At 45.4% G+C, this 17,958-nt stretch overlaps 1 protein-coding gene and 1 pseudogene across 1 annotated transcript in view; both read left to right on the plus strand.

The window, feature by feature from the left end:
* The window catches only part of Cd99l3 (CD99 molecule like 3), a 287,298-nt gene that overhangs the window by 230,548 nt on the left and 38,792 nt on the right, over positions 1-17,958 (plus strand). The window lies entirely within an intron of this gene.
* Positions 2,401-16,551, plus strand: Nid2-ps6 (nidogen 2, pseudogene 6; annotated as a pseudogene).

Here is a 17,958-nt window from a genome sequence, read left to right on the forward strand (position 1 = left end):
CCTTGCATGCAGTTTTCTCAGGTGGCTGTTCCAGGTGGAATATTTTAACATGAAAAAAAATTCAACAGCCTCTATAATAACTATATGTTACATGATGCTGGTAAGTCATTGTACTTGAGCAAGTTGTTCTGTATGGTGTTCCAAAAAATGTCTAGTGTAAAGCAGGACACATAGAACACAAACTGTATGTCTTTGTCAGATATTCACTGACGTAAAATTGATAGATCGATAATAAAAAGGTAGATGACATTTAGGTCATAGACTGGCAAATTATATACAATGGTCTAATAGATTGAGTGTAGATGATTGATAGTTAATGCGTACAATATGGATGCTGACAAACAAACAGATGGACAGTGTGGTAGTTTGAATGAAGACTGAGAAGTGACACTATTAGGAATTATGGCTTTTTGGTGGATGTGTAGCCTTGTTAGCAGAAGTATGTCACTGTGATGGTAGGCTTTGTGGTCTCACATATGTGCACAAGTCTGGCAAGTGTGATTCAACCCTTCTGCTGACAGCCTTCAGATCAAGATGAAGAACACTTAGCTCCTTCTCTAATATCATATCTGGCTGCATGCTGTTCCCTGCCATTAGCTTAGTTTCCTTAGCACAGTGTCCTCCTGATTTGGTTATCTATTGATGTCCAGCAACTCCTCTCAAATGAAATGCCTTAAGACAACACATATTTAGTAATTCTCAGGGTCATTATGAATTAAGAATGTGTTATGGCTTAAATGAGGCCCTTGCTTCAAGGGTCTATCACATGGCTGCAACCAAAGTCAACCAGCGTTGTGGTGCTATCTCAAGACTCCACAAGCTCATTTATACGTCTCTTGGCAGAGTTTGGTTCTTGCTGGCTGGTGACCAGAGGATCTCTGGAGCTCTTTACTATGTGTTGCCCTCCTAATGCAGTATATGGCTTCTTCAGAACCAGTGGAGATATGGTGTTGACTGGCAAGCCAGAAAGGCCATTGAAGTGAATTCTGATCACTATGGCCCCATTCTCTTGGTCAGAATTCACAAGCAAGCCTATCCTTCTCAGGTTGGCAGGGGTGGGTTGTTGGAGAGTAGGAGTGCATGGGAGGATGGGGGTTTAGACAAGAAAGAGAACACTAGGAAATCAAGCTGTGGGGATTCCATCTTGGATTTTGGTTTGCCTCTAATTTGTAGGCTAGACCTCCAGTCAATGTTAGAGCTATTGTTATGCTGAATGGAGGGATGCTGAGCCAGAGGCAGAATGTATGGTGGGTGGAAGAGTAAATAAGGTGACTTTGGACAAGTCAAATCGCCTCCTGCCTCTGAGACATCATTTTGTCCTCAGCAAAATGTAAATACTTGGTCACAGGGGGGCAAATGAGAAAAAAAAGTGCAAGCTTCAGTTTGTTTTCAGAGGGAGAAAACATAGCTCTCTCCAGCTTGTGGGGACAAACTGCTCTGGGCCTTTTCTGTTGTGTTGATTCGGAGCCTATCAGTCTGGTATTTTCAAGGATTTTAGTATTTGGCCCCTTGGGGCCAAATAGTAAAGAAATATATTAAATAACATAAAAATAATTAAGAATTACATGGCTGGGATAAACACAACGAGAAAGCTGGTTTTGGGAGTCCTTTAAAGTATCTCTAAGGCTTTTTTAAAAACTACCTTTACTTCTATGGAGCCCGTGGGTGGGGGGTGGGCCTAGCTGAGAGAAAACTGGCTGTATGTGGGAAATTTCACGCTCCTGATAATAAAATGGTAATAAAATTTCATCTGGCTCCCGAGGCTTAGAGCAGAGGGGATGTTTATGGTGGAGGGGGTTCCCCAACACAGGTGCAGCTGCTTTCCAAGTTGTGAGGTTTTCCAGGCCTACAGGGCAGCTGGGGTTATGGACTCTGTGGCCTCCTGCTAGTGTAGTTCCTTTACTCCCAGGCTTTGGGAGAAAACACTCAGTTGTCCCGCCCTGGCGCCAGGCAGCTTCACTCCAGGCTCCAATTGAATGGTGTCACACAAAGTGGGATCCACAGTCTGCGCTGGGGTGGTTTGCCCCAGGGAAGGTAAACAGCTGGGGAGGACATTTCCGAGGGTGGCAGTGTCCTCCCAAAGGTTAGCCAGTGATTGGGGATAGAACTTGGGAGTCAGCCTTTCACAAAGCCATGCTTCTCAGCAGGAAATGAGGGTGGGGCTGAGCAGTCCCGGGATAGAGACGAAGGTCCTTTGAATCTATCAGAGGGCCTGGCCTCTTGCAAGAGGGGTACCCGGGACGCCAGGGCAGGGAGCACACTCCAGTGTGTAATCTCATTACCCTCCCTCGCTCTGCCAACCTAGCGTGCACAGTCGCTTACAGCCTACAGCTGCCCGCGCGCCTAGTGTCCCTCCAGCCCATGAGGTCACCTCCTGCAGAGCCATAACCCATACTGGAAAGTTGTGGGTAGCCCAGGAGTAGTTGGGACAGCCCAGACCGGATCTGGCCAACAGTCTCACCTTCCCGGCTGCTTCACCAATCTACAGCAGTCTTAGAAAACCTAATGAGAACTAGTTTTAGTGGCCGCTGGCAAACTTTCTCAGACTCGCTGATTGGTCAGTGGCCGAGAGCTGTAGCCAATCAGTGCGGTGGTTGGGCCCGCATTGCGGGCCGAAGGTCCGTGTGGGCATCTGGTGGGCACTGTGGCCTGCAGAGACTCAGGGTGTGGAGGGTAGAGCCAGGGAGGAGTGAGCATGTCTTGGGACCTGACAGCCAGGCGGCTGGCACCGCCATCACCGCTATCGCTGCTCCTGGTGCTGGTGCTGGTGCTGCTGTCCAGAGCCGGAGGTCTGCGTCCTGAAGAGCTCTTTCCTTAAGGGGAATCATGGGGAGACAGGCTGCCTCGGGAGGGCGACGATGAAAGCTCCGCGGCTGTGAAGCTAGCAGTACCTCTACACTTCTATGGTGTCCAGTTCAGCAACCTCTACGTAAGTTCAGCTCCCAGAGGTGCGCGGCTTGGTGTGGGGTCGTAGTTTCTTCCCAGGGTGTGGAGCAACTAACCTCCATGTTTAACTGTCATCGCCGCTGGGGACCAGGCTTAGCAGCGGCGCTGCAGCTTCTTGATCCCTACTGTGGAGGAATAAGGATCATTTCAAGGGAGAGCTGGAACCGTCCCCCTCTACTTCGACTTCCCACGCAGGAAGATGAAGTTGAGGCGGCTAGTGCGGTTTGCGTTTAGGGGCGGTGGGAGGCTGTGCATGCAGACATAGGAATCTAATTAAGGACAGGGCGCCCAAGGTGTGCAGGGGTGGAGAAAGATGAGCGGGTTCCAGAGAGGCCGCACCTGTGGGTCGCAGTGCACTTGAGGACTGTCACCAAAGTTGAGTTTGTTACCCTGGATGTGTCTCAACCTGCAAAGAGAAGGGAGTCTTCTTGACTCTATTAGAACTCGGACCGTAGGTGCGTTCGACTGGTGGCTGCCCTTGGGATTGAGCTACCACTGTTTTGCCCTTTTAAAAACGTTTATGTGGGGCGGGATTCACGTGCCACCTCATGCGGGTGAAGAGCAGAGAACAACCAGTTTTTTGTTTTTTTGTTTTTTGTTTTTTGTTTTTTTTTTTGTTTTCTTTTGTTTTTTTTTATCCCACCTTCTGTCGGGTCCTAAAACTCAAGTCGTCAGATTTGATGGCAGAGTGCCCTTACCTGCTGAACTGTCTCACCGCCCTGTGGTCTTATTGTAGGTGGGCACCAATGGCATCATCTCCACCCAGGACTTACCCAGGGAGACTTAATATGTCGTTGATGATTTTCCTACTGACTTCCTAGCCATCGCCCCATTCCTGGCTGACATCCACTCGAGTCAGAGCAGTGGCCGGATCCTGTATGGAGGACACCTCCTGGGCTGTGCTGTGTCTGGCTGCTTGCTACCTGTGCACAGGCTTCCTGCTGACCAGGTCCAGCTTCCCCACTACCCACTTCTTCCTGGCCACCTGGGAACAAGTGGGCCCCTAGGAGGAGGACAGTCTTGGGGCTGCGTGGTCTAGAGAGGTAAGTGAGGGGTACTCTGCAGCTGAGTAAACAGAAGGGTTGGGCTTGAACCGGAAACTAAGGCATTGGCTAGGAGACATTCATTGAAAAAAATTAAAAATTTGGGAAATTTAAAAAGGAACACTTTTTTTTTTTTTTTTTTGTATGAGCTGGGTGTGGTGTCACTTGCCTTCAATCCCAGCAGAGTCAGAGAGGCAAACAGATCTATGTGAGTTCTAGGCGAGCCTGGTCTACAAAGTGAGTTCCAGGACAGAATACAGAGAAACCCTGTCTTGGAGAAACCAAAAATAACCCGTAGGTTCGTGTGTACATTTCTAGTTATTTCTTTAGCATATTGTTGCCGTTGACAACAGTGGGTCCACAGTGCCCATATTACTGTTTCACTTGCTTGTTCTGCTGTATAGTATGCTCTGGTCAATGTATTTCTGTAACATTTATTACAACCGTATAAAATCTCACCCTTCCTAGTGGTCACTAAGGTTGCTCCCGTGACGTTTTTACTATAATCAATACTATAAAATGCTTTATAAGGTTTTTTTTTATTCGTGTTTGTTTGTTTGTGTGTGTGTGTGTGTGTGTGTGTGTGTGTGTGTGTGTGTGTGTGTTTATCTTTCTCTGTGTCTGCTTGTGTTGGTAGGGCCAGAAGAGGGCTTGGGCCCCCTGAAGCTGGAGTTGTTACATACAGGCAGTTGTGAACTCCTTGACTGAGAATGGATACAGAGATTTGAGTAGCATGCTGCAAGGACTACAAGGTGCTCCTAACTGCTGAACCACTTCCTCAAAGCCAACACTTTTAATGTGTCAAAACACTGCACAGCCTTAGCTGACATCACAGGAAAGTGAGCAAGCATGCCATGAACTTCTTAGTAAGTTCCTTGTAGCTTTCTCCACATTGCCTTTGTAACAGTTTACATACTTCTGTCTGCAGGAGCCTGCTTTGCGGTCTCCCTGGAGAAAACACCAACTCTGCTCTGGCTTTGGTCTTGGCAACATGTGAAGCGGGTGTGGGTGGGTGAGGGTAAATGGCCTCATTCCTGGTGTAGGTAGAGACAGAGTCCTCTTGTGAAATTCCACCTGGGTGTAAAATGCCATAGACCTGGAGCAAATCTGTGTTTGCTTTAACTCCCCTAGAGCCTCTGAGCTACAGAAGTGATGTCTTCCCTAAGAGCTTGCCACTGACACTTGTTCTTGTCACTGACAGTGGCTGTGTTTGTTCTGTGAACTTAAAGGAAGAGACATATTTTCCTAAAGCCTGCACCAGCAGAAATGGAGAAATAAACATTGTTTGAAGCTACAGTTTCTTACTTGACAGGTTAACATCCAGTTTTGTTTACTGACTAGCCTTGTAATGCCTTGGGTTTGACATCTCAATTACAGTTCAACAGAATACCTTCAACTCAAACACTGCCTCCTTGGGGCAGGCCAGCCAGCTAGAGGGCTAGAGAAGACGGTCCCCACTGTTAAGTTTCATTCACTCAGTCATTCATTTATACATTCTTTTTAAAACGTTTATCTAATATCATGTATAACAAGCTTATAGTGGAAAAAAATAAACTTTTCTAATACAAGCAACTGGGTCACCAATTCTAATATTTCTATTTTCTTATGGTCTTTTTTAAAAATTTTTCATTTATGAGTGAGAGTGTGGGTGTGCATGCACATGTGTGCATATGCATGTGGGAACCAGAGGTCAACTTTAAATGTCTTTGCTTGGGAGCCATCTTGTCTTTCTACTCAGGGTCTCTCTGGGACCTGGGGCTCCCCAGTTAGGCTAGGCTTGCTGGCCAGTGAGCCCTAGGGATCTGCTTGTTTTTCTCTCCAGAGCAGAGATTACAAGTGTGCTGCCACGACCTGCTTTTCATCTGGGTGCTGCCATTCAATTCAGGACTTCATGCACGCACAGCAAGCACTACATAGGGTGTGCTGCCTTCCCAGCTTCTCCTGTAATGTTAAAAAACTTTATGTCACAGGGTTAGGGTTAGGAGCTAGGGGGTTAGGGTTAGGAGTAAGGGGTTAGGGTTAGGGTTATATATGCAGAGAGTCATATATATCATATATGATCTCTATCTAAACATAGTCGATATGTTAATTCAGAAACTATTTTTACACAGTTTCCTTATATCGGCACTGAAATAGACATAGACTCTAAGCGGAATGCTCTTACTCTGAAAGGCCTCTCTTACATTTAGTAGGAACACCATTGATAACCTTTTGTTGTGGTAATATGGTAGACTCTCCAGCTAGAGCTTCCTCCTAACCCATCCTGATTCAGGGATTCCATTTGGGTAGGTTTCAGTGAGCAAGCAATTTCTCCAGGATAGAAGGCAGAGCATGTATCAGCCTGTGCACTGGAGGTTAATGTACTAGGGGCATGGCAGGCACAGTGTCTTTCAGAAGAGCAGGGTGTTGGGATCTGATGCAGGAGCACTCAAGGGTAGAGACGTTGTCCCCTCTGAGGACTGCAATTGGTTCCTGGAAGTAGGCAGCCTTGAACAATTTGAAGTTGGGGGAGTCTGACGTTTATGTTGTTCCTTTTGTTTTGCTTTTGATCCCCGCTCCCCCCCCCCCCCGCCATGCATCTCAGGTTGGCCTCAAACCTCATAATGGAGGATGATCTTTTATCTCTGATCCTTGACCTGACTGACCTGTGCTGAGATAGTAGGTGTGCAGCATCACAACCTACCCATTTGAACTGAACCCAGAGTGCAGACTGAGCCACAGTCTTTCTGGTGAACTTAGTTAGTAAGGGTCGAAGGGCAAACTACTTAGACAACTGTTAAATAGTCTGTTTGTTCATACCATCAGACTTCTCTTTAAATTTTTAAAATTGTGTTTATGCATATGGGTCATATGCTTACACACAGTTGCATGCAGTGCTGGTGGAATACCCTGGACCGGATTACCTACAGTTGTGCGCTGTCATGTGAGTGCTGGGAAATGAACATAGGTCCTCTGGGGGAAGAGCCAATGATCTCAACCAGGGAGCCATCCCTCTGCCCCCTCTCCTTACCTTCTTGCAGGACTGTTTTATACTGTCTTCTCTACACAGTCCCACAGGATAAGTACAGTAATTACTGTTTATATCACAGAAGAGAAAATAATTTCCAAATCTGCCTTAAGTGAGGCAAAGTCACCTTAGAAGACATACTTTTCCCCTTTCTTACACTTTTCATGCAAGACCCATTTTCTGTACACGAATCATATAAGTAGTTACAGTAACAATCGTTGCGCTTTTTCTGAAGACATCTAATAAATAAGGTTAGCGTTTTAGTGTTCATTGTGGCTTTGGTGCTAGGACAGTTCTTGGAGCCATATTCAAAGGAAGTGTGAACTGGAGTGAAGTTGCTGTGAAGGATGCTTCTGATGATAACCTCACTTTGAAATTACTGCTCTGCTGCTCCCAAGGAAAATTCAGCTGAATTAGCTAGCCTCTTGCAACAGAAAAAACAAACAAACAAAAACAACATTTAGAGCAGGAAGCATTTACACTGAGGCTCCGGGGTCTTGAGGCTGTGGTGGGTCCCAAGTGTTTTAGTGTTTATTTGACATGAAGGTTACAGCCCCAGAGAGATGAGTTTACTACTTAGGATTCTCATTTCATTAGCAATATTTCATTAGAAATGGTCTTTGACAGTTTCCTTTTGGTGTCCGTGCATGCTGTACCTGTATCTGTGTGTGTGCCTGCGCATGTGGGCGCACGTGCAGGCACACACAGACATTCATGCATGGCTCACATTTGTGTGGAGATGCATGTGTGTGCAGACCAGAGAAGAATTTTGAGTGCCATTCCTTAGGCACTCTCCACCTTTTAAAAATTATTTATTTGTTCTGCATATATGTGCATGCTTTGACACTGTGGTAGTTACAGCACAACTTCAGAGTCAGCTCTCTGCTAATCCTCCTTCATGGGGTCTGGGAATTGAACTCTGGTTATCAGGCTTCTGAGGTAAGCGCCTTTAACCTGTTGAGCACTCTATCCAGCTCCCTTTCAAATCATTTTCAGGCACGCCTCCCTCTGACACAGTACTCAGCAGCTAATCTAGGATTGATTGCTGGGTGACAAGGTTCTCGGAGCTGCCTTCCGTCCTGTGGAACTACAGATCTGGGACTGACAGACACCATGACTGTTTTTGTTCAGTGTGTATTCTAGGGATCAAACTCAGGTCCTCATGCTTGAATAGCAACTCCTCACACTGAACCATTTTCCCAGCTCTTCCTTCAATTTTGCAGTTCTGGGACTTGAACACAAGTCCTCATGAAGGTTAGCTAAGTAAGTCCTTCATGAATGAGCAACACCCATAGGCACAGTAATTCTTTCATTACACCTTCCAGGTACTTGTGTAGTCAGGCACAAGGCAGAAAACACTTGCAACAGTGGTCTTGGAAGACACAAGCCCTCAGTCTTCATTTTCTAAGCTGTAGATTGACATGGTAGTGCTGACTTTTTAGGGTTGTCATGAGAATTAACCAAGGCAATGTGTTGTTCCTGCCATGTAATGATCTTGTGGTAGAACTCCTTTATGTAAGGACTTGGTTTTTTTATTTCATGTTATTCTCTCTGTGTGTGTGCATGTATGTGTATGTATATGTTTATGTGCTACATGTGAATATGTATGTCTATGTATTGTGTGTGTACGTAAATAATCTATGTTTATGTTGTATATGAAATTGTGTGTCTGCATGTTCATGATGTGTATGTATGTCTGCATTTGTGCATTATGTGTGTGTTTGTATATGTGTGTGTGATGTGTGTGTCTGTGTATGGTTTATGTGTATGATGTGTGTATGTGCATGATGTGTGTGCTTTTGTGTGTCTGTATGGTGTGTTTATATGCATATGGTGTGTGCAGGTTGTGTGTGAGTGTGTGGTGTTTGTACGGTATTTGCATACTGCATTGAGGCCACTAGTGTGTGCATGATATATATGTGGGGTATGTGTATGGTATGTGTGTAGGACATGTATGGTATGTGGTTTTGTATGATTCATGTGTGCACATGCAGAGATTGGGAGGAGATCCTCCCGGTACCAGTTCTCTCCTTTTACATTGGTTCCTGGAACTGAACTCGGATTTCAAGGCAAGGGATCTGGCCTCTGCCCCCTTGTTGGAATACCTTACCTGTGTTCTGATTTTCTTCTTTTGTTTATTTCTTTGTTTAAGGGTGTCTGCAATTCCTTTTTGTCCACAGCTGAACACTCTCCAAGCCGTTCTGGCATCTGATGAATGTGATTCCTATGCCCTCTTTCTCTATCCTGCCAATGGTCTTCAGTTTTTGGAACTCGCCCCAAAGAATCCTACAGTGTCCAGCTGCAGCTTCCTGCGAAGGTGGCTTCTGCCAAGGGGAAGCAGATGACCTGAAGAGAAAAGCCCTGTATTTCAGCCTGACTAACAGTGAGCAGTCGGTGAAGAATCTCTACCCGTGAGTAATGTGGAGTGTGTGACTGTGCTATGCACTGGAAGGACATTAGTAGGGACACTATATCTAGTGGCCAGAAACCTTTGGTGGCTTCTAAGAAAGGCGCTGGTTCAAAACCAAGAGCTAAGCTGGACCTCTGGAGCTTAAGGCTCTCCAAGATGTAAAAGATTCTTTCTTTTTCCTGCACTATCTGTCAGGCATAGAAACCAGAAGCAGCAGTGATTATATGTTTTTGCAGAACTACTGGGGCTTGCTGTGAAAAACATTGTTCTTGGGGCTACACAAAAATATCCAGTCATAACTAACTGCCTCAGTGGAAGCTTTTCAGGTTAATGATTTCTGGAGAGGAGGCATCATGATTCAGTCTTTCAAACAGGTATTGTTAAGGATTAAATTATGAGTACTATAATGGGGGGAGGTAGATGAGGCTTTTAGTCATCTCAGGTTTCGCCTGGCATCATCACCTGAAATCATGCTGATTGGTTTACCCACACCGTTGCCAGAGACATATCCATTTCTTAGTCTCCCCAGTGGGTTATTCTGCTAGTGCTGCAGTAGGCTATTCTGCAGGTGTCTGTCCAGTTGGTGCTCCTATGAGACTATTGACTTCAGGTGGGCTCTTTTGTCTTTGTATTCTGCAATACCAGCTTAGCCCACAGGAGTTACTTTGTGGCTTCCCATAGTTGCTTCTCAGTCAAACTAAAACTAGATCGTGGGCAGATAGAGTGACAGAGCAAAAATTTGCTGATCACTTTATCTGCAGAGCATTGTGATAAAACACTTGCAGATATTATCTTAATTAAAACTCTCTCAGCTTATAGGCGGTAAGTATAACTATCTTCCCAGTTTTACAAATAGTCTTACTGAATTTATGAAAGGTGCTTATGTCAGAGTTAAGTGGCCAAGCCATAGTCAATACAACTCTGAAGTATGGATACAGGGGTGATCTCTTATGCAGAGTAGATAGGGTGTTTCTTACTTGGATTTCATGTTACCTGGTTGTTTGTATTTTGATTCATTTTATCAGTCACTCAGGGTTACAGCTCATTCTGCCACTCTCCTGCAATTTTGATATTTCTGGAAAGCATCAAAGGAGACAGTGAAGAACCGGAGTGAATGAATGACAGTGTTTGTGTGTGTGTGTCTGTGTGTGTGTGTGTGTGTGTGTGTGCACGCGCGCGCATGCATGCGCATGCATGTGTGTGAGCACGTGTATGAAGGCCTTTATGGCTCTAGTAGGGAAACACAACTTTCTCCTCACATGTTTTTTGCACACACACACACACAGGCACAGCAGCTTCTTATGGCTATGCAGGTACCAATTCTCATTCTAATACTCTGTGATTCTTGGTCCTTCCCAGATGCTGTTGTTGTCCAGGGGATCTGCCTTTAAAATCATAGTATTTCAAGCACTCAGCCCTATTTCCAAGGGCTCTACATACAAGTGTCCCATCCTGTTCTGTGATCCGTACAGGGTCTTGGTCTCCATCTCACCCGCTGTGTAGTCTAGACTCTAGAACAGACTTAGCAGTTGGCCTCTATCCTTTCTCCTCTAACCTCTTACCCTCTAGCTTAAAGACTCTCTCTCCCCAGGTTGTACCTAGAGCCCCTTGGAAGGAGGGCTGAGTGCTTGAAATACTACGATTTTTATGACACAGGCGTGTGCCAGAAAGAAGAAGCGTGAGACATGACCAGAGTGATTGACAGATTTGGTGTGCCTCACGCTTAATAAAATGAGACAAACTACAGGCAATGGAATAACATAAAATGCAAGTCAGAATTATCCTACCACTACTCTGAGTGACAACTCTGCTACCTCCCCTTTCACTGTGGGTTTTGCTTCCCATTCAGTGTTTCCATACTTAACACTGTCTCCTAGGTTTCTTTCCTCCAGATTCTGTCAGTATCGTTGTCTTAAGGGTTGAAACATTGCATCACACATGCCCAGCATTGAGGACAACATTTGTAAACAAAGTAGCTCAGGATCATGGTCCTAGCTACCTCTGGATACTTTGTTGTATCCCTCCAGAAGAAGAACATTTTCCTAGTCCTGGAATCTCTTCTTCCAAGAGAGGTCATACATTATTCATGTTTGCAGGCCTCTTCTGAAACATATGCATATTCAGGTAGAGAAGAGAGTAGTTCCTGGGAAAGGATTAGTCACAGGCAGGCCAGCATGGCTGTTCTGTTTTGTGATACAGTTTTTCTTTCTAGGAGACAAATTCTATCTGTGAGCATTCAAAATGACCTCAGTGTGGAGGGTAAATTAACTGTTTAGATTCCCCCCAGGCAGTGTGGCAAACGCCAGGATATTGATTTATGTCTCATTAGAAGGCATTTATTTAGCTCCACGCTTGCATGATTTGTATTTTCCTACTCTTTGAAGCTTTGAAGCTGTCCACTTCCAAACTCAAGAGGTTTCCCAGCTGCAATACCCCTGCTGTGGGATGGGCTGGGGCTCCAGGGTCTCTTCTTACTGATTGGTTTCAGTTTTTAAAATTACATTACTGTGTGGGAGTTGGGGGTTGGAGGCAGCTGTTAGGGAGGTGTCTGGGTCGGAATTCAGTTTGTCAGAGTTTGTGCTCTCCCACTACCACGTGGATTCTGGGTATAGCTCTCAGCTTTTGTAGATAAGTGGCTTTCCCTGCTGAGTCATTTTATCAGCCTGGAGTTTTGTCTTCTGTGGTGTGTTTTATTTGCAACCCTAATTTCTATAAGCACCAACTGAGGGCAAGAGTTGAAGCTCTGCTGGTAGAACACTTGCCTTGCTGACACAAAGCCCAGAGTTTTGACCTTGGTGCCACACAAACAGAGTTTAGTATCACAGCTGGTATCCCAGTGTTTGGGAGGTGCAGGCAGGAGGAATAGAAGCTCAAGGTTATCCTCAGCTACATGCGACTGTGTCTCAAAAAAATGAAAAGAAACCTTAGCAATTGAATATAACAAATCACAGAAGGGACGAACACTGACCTGACTTGGGGAGGAGAGGGTTTATTTGGTTTACTGTCCTGGGTCACACAGTGCATTAGAGGAGCCAAGTCAGGAACTAAAACAAGACAGGAACCTAGAAGGAGGCAGGAACTGGAGCAGAAGCCATGGAGGAACATTATTATTGGCTTGGTTCCTCTGTGTTACTCAGACTAATTTCTTACACAACCAGAGATGGTACCCTAGGGTAGTATCACCCATAGTGAACTGCTCTTCCTCCCACCAATCATTAACCAAGAAAACGCCCCTCCCCCAGACTTGCCTTCAGGCCTGTGTGATTGAGGCAGTCTCTTCTCAGGTCTGCATCAGGGTGACGAAATCCAGCCAGTACAGTAGAGTATCATGAATACACTTGGGTAGAGGTAGTGGCTAGTGGACAGTGCACAGAATGAGAGAGAGAAAGAGAACTGAAGAGAACCTCAACTCTCTTCATTATTGCAGTAGAAACCTAGACTAGAATGATGAATACTTGCCCCAGTGAACAAAGATCTCGTTATATGATTCAGTGGATCTTAATACTTCTCTTTAGCCATTCCCTCTTATTCTTGATTGTGGACTTTTGAGGAAATTACATAGTTTGGGACAATTTGAGCTTTGGTCTTTCATGCAAACACAGGATTGATATCGTTGGCTAGGTCCCGCTTTCCAGAGTCTTTTTTTTCCTCCCTCTTTATTAAATTGGGTATTTTTTATTTACATTTCAACTGTTATTCCCTTTCCTGGTTTCCAGGCCAACATCCCCCTAACATCTTTCCACTCCCACTGTATATGGGTGTTCCCCTCCCATCCTCCCCCATTACCACCCTCCCCGCAACAATCACGTTCACTGGAGGTTCAGTCTTGGCAGGATGAAGGGATTCCCCTTCCACTGGTGCCCTTACTAGGCTACTCATTGTTACCTATGCAGTTGGAGCCCAGGGTCAGTCTTTGGGTAGTGACTTAGTCACCTGAAGCTCTGGTTGGTTGGCATTTTTGTTCATATGGGGTCTCAACCCCCTTCAAGCTCTTTCAGTCCTTTCTCTGATTCCTTCTATGGGGAGGTCCCGTTCTAGGTTCAGTGGTTTGCTGCTGGCATTCACCTATGTATTTGCCATATTCTGGCTGAGTCTCTCAGGAGAGATCTACATCCAGTTCCTGTCAGCCTGCACTTCTTTGTTTCATCCATCTTATCTAGTTCGGTGGGTGTATATATATGGGCCACATGTGGGGCAGGCTCTGAATGGGTGTTCCTTCAGCCTTCCAGAGCCTTCCTAACCCGAGCTTTCTCTTAGGGTTAGGAGTCGTCTTACGCATGGCTGTCCTCTTCACAGCAAGCATACCATTGACACTGAGATAGTATGTGACTGAGCTGGAAAAGTAGTGCCAAATCCCAGCAGAAGATCTTGAGTTTCAGGATAGCTGGGACTGTCTGGTGAGACTCCTCTGAGAAAAGAGATTCTTGGGAACTAAGAGGGGTTCATGGTCTACTCTACAGAGAAAATGAAGATCTGTTCCCAAATACTGAGCCTCATTTTGACTAATACATTTGTATCTCACCCAAGTTGAACTTTTGCTCAAAAATTGTTTTAGACTTGGTCATTAAAAGTACTCATAGATCTATCATCCTCTGTCATTAATACATTAGTCCATGTGAATCACAGTACACAGAGATGTTTGGAAGACAAAGTTTCTTGTTAGCATGAAATTCTTGCCCTGACTTTGCCAACTTTTGGCTGTATGATCTGAAGATTAGCTAACCTCTCAAAACCAACTTTTTCCTCACTAAGATCTAGCACAGCTACCACCCCTATCTTGCAGAGCCCAGTGAAGACTGATAAGCACCGGTGTAGGCACGGCTTGTAGAAATCAGTACTATTTAAGTGTTTTAGGAATTGTAAGCCTAAGTAAGCTTGAGTCTGATTTAAGTTTTCATTCACGTAGAGAAAGCATAAAATATTCTTGCATTCCATGTTTGCTCTCAAGACAGCCAGGTTTTGACAGAATATTTGATTTGGGCTTCTGGAGCAGACATATAACCTGATGACTTAGTGTTCCATACACAATGCCAGACAAAAGGCAGCTCATAACAAAGTTCCTGTATGGTATTTATCTCAGTTACTTAGAAGCTTTGCTTCTGTTTGACATAGCAGGCAAAGTTTGACTTTGATCGTTAAAGTCTTTTGATTTCAAAATAAATTCTGAAGGAGGATGAATGGACTGGTTATAATCCACTCTTTCCTCTGTTCTTAGACTAAGCAACCTGGGGATTCCTGGGGTGTGGGCTTTTCACATCAGCAGCAGGCTGGCCCTGGACAATGTCTGTCCAGCTAAGGTCAGAGGTGACCATTCCACAGTCTGCTCCTCAGTGCTGGAGCACTCTTTCAACAGTGCTGGAGCACTCGTTCAACCATGCTGCAGCCCTGGAGATCTATACTGAGGACAGTTTCAATTATTACAATGAGAATGGAGAGGATGTACACTACCCACCAATTGAACCAGGGGAGGCCCTGGAAGGCCACAGCAGAATGGATGTATTGATGTGTCTTTCAAATCAAAGGCTAATCCGAGCTGTGTGGATGTTGGCACCCTGTCTCCAGATTCTGATCACGCTTCTCCTTTGCCACACCCAGCCCCTGGTAACTGGCCATCCTACCTGGAAACAGAATCGGCATCTTTGGTCCATCAAATCAAACAGGGGCCACCTGTGGGAGAGGTAGAGGTCCTGGATTTCAAGGACCCAGCATTGCTTTTGGATCCAATGGGCACCAGAACCCCAGCTCCTCCACAGGCAGATGCAGCTTTCCTAACTCCAGGCAGGAAAGACCTTGGGAACAGAAACACCCAGTCCTATCCAGTGCCTTCAGAGCCAGATGTTCCCGTCGCTCCTTTGTAAGGAGAAATCCTTCCTAATTACCCCGAGTCTAGTCACATGCCACCCCTGAGTGGAGGGAGGTATATGGTAGGACTGGAGGACCACGTGAGTTCTACAGCTCAAGGCAAGTGCATTGAAAAACTGGGCATTTGAGGTTTTGTTTAAAGAAAATATAGCAGAGTGGACAAACTAGACATGGTCATTTACCTGGGCCCATCCCTGTACCGGGCAGGCTGGGACAGGCTGGGGCAGGCTAGGGCAAGCTAGGGCAGGCTAGGGCAGCCTGGAGCAGGCGGGGGCAGGCTGGGGCAGGCTGCGACAGAAAGATTGTCTAGGTTCAAGAGTGGCCTGGGCCATATAGAGAATTCTATGCCAGCCTGGATTATGCAGCCAGCTCTCCTCCCAAGTGTAATGAAAAATTTTGGTTTGCAAGTTCAGAGAAGGTGAGCCATGTTGAGGCTTCATAGGCATTGCAGGATGGAGGGTACAGCCATTTAGCTTTGACTGTGGTAGTTACCTGTGCAGGCTTAGGCAAACATGCTGAAGAGCCTTAGGGAGAGAACATGGTGTAGACACCTGTGTCTGCTATTACTTCTGGTTCTTGTCCCCACAACTGTGGCCTTCACCTCCCCTGAACCACCTTATCCTGGTTCTGTGACTCACTAGCACTAAAGGTAGCAGGAAGAAGGCAGGGGAATGCCCAGAGGGAACAACTTTTCATCCACCCTGATGGACTGGGAAACTGGACCTAGATTCATCCTCCCCCACACCTTTCTCCCCCTCTCCCTGCTCAATGATCTCTGCAAGGAGGACGTGGTCACACCTCTCTCCACAGCATTTCAACTTCACAGTTTTTCTGTCAGTGTTTTGACAAAAACATTAACCTAGCAAAGAGGACCTTCTGGTCCTGGTGGGACATTTTCTGCAGGTTCAGGAGTTGTTTGGAGAAATAGTTCAGGAGGGAAGAAAACACTTTGTGTTTAACAGAGTATAGAGTAATAGTTAGGGTAGGAGCGTTGTTGTCAAGTTTGAATCTTGGCCATGCTAAGGCAACTTATTTTACCCCCAAGTCTCTGATTTTCATTTATAAACGTATTGCCAGGATTTGTTGTTAGTATATGTTATGTTTTGAGTGCCTGCATTAGTCGGTTCCTTAGAAGACAATTATGGCCATCGTTACTAATCTTTAGAGGATTTAAAACATATCAAACTGGAGGATGGGGTGGGGGAGGGGGAGAGAGTGAACAGCTGGGCTGGAAAACAGAGAAACTGAAAACAGAAAGTCTCATTAAAAAGCTTTTGCCTCAATGGTTGGAACTGGAAAATATCATCCTGAGTGAGCTAACCCAATCACAGAAAGACATACATGGTATGCACTCATTGATAAGTGGCTATTAGCCCAAATGCTTGAATTACCCTAGATCCCTAGAACAAACGAAACTCAAGACGGATGATCAAAATGTGAATGCTTCACTCCTTCTTTAAATGAGGAAAAAGAATACCCTTGGCAGGGAAGGGAGAGGCAAAGATTAAAACAGAGACTTAAGGAACACCCATTCAGAGCCTGCCCCACATGTGGCCCATACATATACAGCCACCCAATTAGACAAGATGGATGAAGCAAAGAAGTGCAGACGGACAGGAGCCGGATGTAGATCTCTCCTGAGAGACACAGCCAGAATGCAGCAAATACAGAGGCGAATGCCAGCAGCAAACCACTGAACTGAGAATAGGTCCCCCGTTGAAGGAATCAGAGAAAGAACTGGAAGAACTTGAAGGGGCTCGAGACCCCAAAAGTACAACAATGTCAAGCAACCAGAGCTTCCAGGGACTAAGCCACTACCCTAAGACTATACATGGACTGACCCTGGACTCTGACCCCATAGGTAGCAATGAATATCCTAGTAAGAGCACCAGTGGAAGGGGAAGCCCTGGGTCCTGCTAAGACTGAACCCCCAGTGAACTAGACTATGGGGGGAGGGCGGCAATGGGGGGAGGGTTGGGAGGGGAACACCCATAAGGAAGGGGAGGGGGGAGGGGGATTTTGCCCGGAAACCGGGAAAGGGAATAACACTTGAAATGTATATAAGAAATACTCAAGTTAATTAAAAAAAAAAAAAACTAAAAAAAAAAACTTTAAAAAAAAAAAAAAAGCTTTTGCCTCCTGGCTCCTTTTCTCCTTGATGAAGTTTGATGAGCATTTGTTCTTGTAAAGCCAAAGGCGTGGATTTCTTTTAACGGTTCTAGAACTTTCAAATTCTAACAATCTCCAAAAATATTCAGTGTGAGTTCTTTCTATCTAAAGAGATTTAAAGGCAGGAATCAAATTTTCCTCAAAGGGATTTTGTGTTACAGATGTGTTTCTGAGTGGCCTTTTGTTGGGGTATGTATTTTCCTGGCCCAGGAAGAGCACACAGTTATTGGAAAATAGGTCTGTATACAGTTGTCTGAAACCTGAAGAGCAGGCTATGGCCCAGCACAAAACTGTAAACTGATCTAAAACCTTCAGAGAGTTTTCTTTTGCAACTCGGTCATGGTTCTTGAAGGGTGAACTTTGTAGATGACAATGTGTCACAGTGTCAAAGGTTGTGTGTGGCTGTTTAAGAGCTCAGAAAAGCCTGAAATGGAACCAGTCACTGGGAACTGAGGGTAACAGCATAACCCAGGAGGGACATGATCTGTGGTATTTAATCAGCTGCCAAATGTAGTCAATGC

Source organism: Rattus norvegicus, chromosome 1 (genome assembly GCF_036323735.1).
Source record: "Rattus norvegicus strain BN/NHsdMcwi chromosome 1, GRCr8, whole genome shotgun sequence".
NCBI lineage: Eukaryota > Metazoa > Chordata > Mammalia > Rodentia > Muridae > Rattus > Rattus norvegicus.